The sequence below is a fragment of the Schistocerca gregaria genome, chromosome 5 (genome assembly GCF_023897955.1).
Source record: "Schistocerca gregaria isolate iqSchGreg1 chromosome 5, iqSchGreg1.2, whole genome shotgun sequence".
NCBI classification, from domain to species: Eukaryota; Metazoa; Arthropoda; class Insecta; order Orthoptera; family Acrididae; genus Schistocerca; species Schistocerca gregaria.
The window spans coordinates 298,815,833-298,821,639 of NC_064924.1; the positions used below are offsets into that span (position 1 = coordinate 298,815,833).

General features: G+C 42.2%; 1 non-coding gene across 1 annotated transcript; it reads right to left on the reverse strand.

The window, feature by feature from the left end:
* Window positions 1-501: 501 nt before the first annotated feature.
* Window positions 502-573, reverse strand: Trnat-agu (transfer RNA threonine (anticodon AGU)). The gene has a single exon. It is a non-coding gene; the product is annotated as a tRNA-Thr (tRNA).
* Between the last annotated feature and the right edge of the window lie 5,234 nt (window positions 574-5,807).

Here is a 5,807-nt window from a genome sequence, read left to right on the forward strand (position 1 = left end):
TCCGTCTTCCTCACCAAAATGTTAACATATTCGTGATCCGAACTTTACTCTCAGTCTTTTAAATTGGCAGATATTCCTCATTGTTTATGCTCCGAGAGAAGCATTTGCCCTCTGTTTCCCTTCTTTCCCTGCTACAGGACTGTGCGCTGTTTACTTGAAGCCAATTCTATACGACAGTAAAGCTTTCACAGTTTATTTATGGACGTAGTTAGATTTATGTACTTTGACACATATAAACAACAGACAAACATGTGTAATATTTTACAGAATCTGCAGTTTGCCCAGTTTTGCGTCATTTTTGAGAGTCATTTTGAGTTCTTTTCAGACATTTTAAGAAACTTTTAGCTCATTTTCTGTCCCTGCCGTACCACTTGGGAGATAGTTGTACAGACTTGAAGGGAACATTATACAGATACAGCGCCGACAAAAATCTTAGAACTTATACATTTCTCAAGATAATGATCAAATATGATCGAAGCAGACTAAATCAATTAAAACTTGTGCCACGGCCGGGACTCGAACCCGGGTCTTCTTGCTTACTAGGCAGATATGCTACCACTACACCACCGAGGCACTATGGCAGACATAGCTTCACAATTGATTTAGTCTGCTTCGATCATATTTGATCATTATCTTGAGATAATAACGAGACGGGAGTCTCAAAGGACACATTTAATTATACATTTCTGTAAAGGATAATGATATGGAAGAAAGTTTGAAAGTTCCTCGACCACATGTTCATAAGAACATATGGTAATAATTTAGACCATATCCAATGAATAGAAATTATACATGCAGCCATCCACTCATGAGGTACTTTTCATAGACAAAAATTTTAGTTTTTCGGGGTTCACACAGAAGTCACACATCAAAATTTGTGTTTTTGTAGGCTGCCTATGTTCACCCCGAACCGTAGCTAATGCAAAAGAACCAACCGTTTTGTTCAATGTGTCTGAGCTCGAGGAAGGGTGTAATTTTAAGTGTTGACCCTGTACTGTATAATAGTGGCAGTAAGTCCGTTCTTCTGAAAGGTATACAAATGAACGCTAGTCTAAGAGCTATCCAAAACACATGACCTCTTTCTGTGTGATGAATAGAACCCGAGATAGGACACCCTAAAAATCACAACCTTACACGCGGTTTTCTGGATCATTTTGGTACCGTTCACTCTCGTGCGCTTACCTATAGTTCCTGAGTTATCTTCTCTATGTACGTTGTCAGTATGGCACTTTGATTCGCAGTTAATTTTCACACCCACAATTTTTAAAAGAAAACTATGACACTACTGGCCATTAAAATTGCTACACCACGAAGATAACGTGCTACAGACGGGAAATTTAACCGACAGGAAGAAGATACTATGATATGCAAATGATTAGCTTTTCACAGCATTCACACAAGGTTGGTGGCGATGGCGACACCTACAACGTGCTGACATGAGGAGTGTATCCAAACAGCAGTTGACCTACGTTACCTGGTGAAACGTTGTTGTGATGGCTCGTGTAAGGAGGAGAAATGCGTATCATCACGTTTCCGACTTTGATAAAGGTCGGATTGTAGCCTATCGCGATAGCGGTTTATCGCATCGCGACATTGCTGCTCGCTTTGGTCGAGATCCAATGACTGTTAGCAGAAAATGGAATCGGTGGGTTGAGGAGGGTAATACGGACCGCCTTGCTGGATCCCAACGGCCTCGTATCACTAGCAGTCGAGATGACAGGCATCTTATCCGCACGGCTGTAACGGATCGTGCAGTCACATCTTGATCCCTAAGTCAACAGATGGGGACGTTTGAATGACAACAACCATCTGCACCAGAGCCGCACAAACACGGAAAACCGCACGCGTGCAAAGCAAGGTGCAGAGTGTGCCTGCACAGTGCATCGGTTCAACTAGGCGTACTTCGCCTCAACTCGGCTTGCTAGGTGAGGCCGACGCTGTGCGCTGCCGAATGCGCTGCCAGACGGCTTAGTCAACATTGGAATACGTAAGCGCCAGACAATTACCGGAATAATGGAACCATCTGCTCCAAAAAAATGGAAAGTTGCCGAAAGTCAATTTAAACCAGAATGGGAATTCTCCTACTTTTTGCACGTTGTGACGATGAAGCCAAATGTCAAATCTGCGGTACACTAATTACGTGTGTCAGAAAATCGTCTATTGAAAGGCACTACAGCAAATTGCATTCAGAAAAGTATAGTGATATAACAGGGGATGCCAGGGAGGAAGAATTACGGAAGTTGCAAACTCTTGCAGAAGAGAATTCTGTATCTACAAACGAGGTTTGTTGCAAGTACTTTAGCATGTATATTATGGTTAAAGGTCATGCGAAACGAAATAACATTTGTTTAGATTCCTTAGTTTTTGTTTTCGCATAAATTATTTCTAACATTTCTAACATTTCTCTACTTTAGGGTGAAGAAGATGAGGGGGGTTGCGAAAGGACTCTCAGAGCTAGTTACAAAGTTGCTCTACGCTTAGCAAGAGCTGGGAGGCCATTTATGGACGGATCATTAATAAAAAACATTATGTTGGACGTGGTAGAGACAATGAATCCCACATTAGCTCCCGCGTACTGCAGAATACCATTTTCCAGAATGACAATACATCGGAGAATCAACGACATTGCTGAGAATTTGCATGAACTGGCAGCCAAAATTGAAAACTTCCCAGCGTACTTCATCGCACTTGTTGAGGCCACGGATATTAACGCCACGGCTCAGTTAGCAATATTTTTTCGTGTCGTGGACGACGACCTACATGTAACAGAACATCTCCTGGATATGATGTCGTTGAAGGACAGCGTTACAGGGGCGTATAAAAAGCAGATGTTGAAATGGCAGGTGAAGGAATAGGACTCCCTTAGGAAAAGCTGTTTTCCGTAATCATAGACGGGGCACCAGCAATGTGAAGTAAAGCAAAAGGGTTTATTGGCCTACTGCGGAAAAAACTTAACATACCGAATTTACCTTCCGTTCATTGTTTTGCACAACAAGAGGCACTTTGTGCAAAAGTTATCGGTCTTCAAGATGTGATGAAGGCAGTGGTGCGTATGGTGAACTACATTCGTTCTATGGACTCACTCATCCTAAATTCAAACAATTTTTGATTAACTTTGAAGAGGAGTATCCAGATATTCCCCACCACCCTGAGGTGCACTGGCTGCGCAAAGGGAAAGTGATTTCCCGAATTTTTCGACTACGACACACTGTGGCTCAGTTTTTGGAGAGCAAAGGACGTCCGGAGCCACTTTTTCATGACCCTGAATGGGTAGCTGATTTAGGATTTTTAGCAGACATAATGGCTCTCCTAAACGATTTAAGTCTAAACTCCAAAAAGAAAACAATCTCATCAACGATGTGATCAGCAATACAAACGCTTTCCAATATAAACTGAATCTGCTCAAAAACCACCTTTCAGAGAAAAATACGCAACACTTATCTGAACTAGGTAAGTGAGATATAAATTGTACCTTTATTAAAACAGCCTGATTTTTATTACCGCACTAATCAAAACGGTACTATGTTTTTGTTTGATAGCATCTGTGCAGGAAGGAGCGCGCTTTGAAAAATACGTCGGGGTGCTACAATCCCTTAAATATGCGTTTAACGACCGATTCCAGGTAATGTGCCGGTATCTGACTTACAGCTAAATAAAGGAGATTGCGTTACATATGTCAGTGTAACATTACATTAAAACCAATAGTACACATTACATGTTTATTAAAATCTGTCGCATTTTAGTACTTCGAAAGAACGGCTTACATTACTTTCATTTATTAACATTGTCTTTGTTATTGTTTCAGGAATTTACCTACCTGCAGCCAATTGTCGATGTTTTTGTGAAACCTATTTCAATAGATATTGAGAGTGCGCCTTCAGAGTTACATTTCGAACTAACTGATTAGCAAAGCGATGTCACCGAAAGGATGTGTTTTACAGTACCAAAGGTTTGCTCCAATTCTACCAGAATTTACCGAAGAAAGAATCTCCCAAGTTACTCAGAGAAGCAGCAAAGATTATTTCTATGTTTGGTCCCACTTGTGTATGTGAAAGGTTTTTCCTGTTTTGTCTTGTACAGAAACTAGATTCGTGCCAGTATTTATAATTGTAATTTTAAAAAATTCTCTCAGAATTGCTGTCAGCCAATCTCTTGTTTCAGATCTTAGTAGCTTAATTGCAAATAAAACAAAGAGCACATAGGAAGGTACATTTGTGTTGAAACCAAATTTAAAATTGTTGCCATTACAGTTATTATATAAATCTCTTTTGTACCGGTACACCAAACTAAGCTCTCCACTTAGTGTACATTAGTATTTGGCAATGACGAAGACAACAGGGTAAAAGCTCTGAAACAGGTCGAGAGAGGCGGTGCGAGCGACACAAGCTAAGGAAGTGAGAGGCAGCGCTGTTGCGCCAAGCTGATAAGTGGGTGGGGGGGGGGGGGGGTGTCTGCACCGTCGTCAACATAGCGCAGCCGTCTTCTGCACTCTGCACTGTGCAATGCACTGGTGCATGCACGAACAGTTCGACGACTTTTGCAGCAGCATGGACTATCAGCTCGGAGACCATGGATGCGGTTACTCTTGACGCTGCATCACACACAGGAGCGCCTGCGAAGGTGTACTCAACGACGAACCTGGGTGCACGAAAGGCAAAACGTCATGTTTTCGGATGAATCCAGGTTCTGTTCTGTTCTGTTTATAGCATCATGATGGTCGCATCCGTGTTTGGCGACATCGGAGTGAACGCACATTGGAATAGTGTATTCGCCATCGCCATACTGGCGTATCACCCGGCGTGATGGTAAGGGTTGCCACTGCTTACACGTGTCTGTCACATCTAGATCGCATTGACGGTACTTTTAACAGTGGACGTTACAGATGTGTTAAGACCCGTGGCTCTACCCTTCATTCGATCCCTGCGAAACCCTACATTTCAGCAGGATATGGCCTTTCTGGACACAGAAAATGTTCGACTGCTGCCCTGGCCAGCACATTTTCCAGATCTCTCACCAATTGAAAACGGCTGGTCAATGGTGGCCGAGCAACTGACTCGTCACAATACGCCACTGACTACCCATGATGAACTGTGGTATCGTACTGAAGCTGCATGGGCAGCTGCACCTGTACACGCCATCCCAGCTCTATTTGACTCAATTCCCAGGCGTATCAAGGTCGTTATTACGGCCAGAGGTGGTTGTTCTGGGTACTGATATCTCAGGATCTATTCACCCACATTGCGTGAAAATGTAATCACATGTCAGTTCTAGTATAATATATTTGTCCACTGAATACCCGTTTATCATCTGCATTTCGTCTTGGTGCAGCAATTTTAATGGCCTGTAGTGTAATATTGTTTTGACAGATGACAGTTTACTTTCAGTTAGTTCATGTTAGTAATGCCACAAAATATACGTAATTTTCTGCAAACATACTACAAACGAAGACATTGCCGTTGCTACAATCTTACCTGTAAAGGGTATGACGATTGGGATTGTCTGCAGTGGGTTGTAAATAGGACCCGTAAGTCGTACTCCAGCTTATTCTTGCTTGCTATCAGTGGCCCGTCACTTCATCCGATTAATGTTATGCGTTCTGACAACACAGTCATCTAAGGAAATCGAAGTAAATCAAACTGTCTGCCTTAGGCAGTCAGCGAATTTATAATGAAGTAATGCTCGCACTTCTTTGATGTTTCTTTCAGGATAATACACGAAATCAATACAGCATAGAATTAGATAAAAAATGAACGGTTCCACACCACGCGCTGTCGCCCTTTGCACTATTGTGCAGATACTATCAGTGA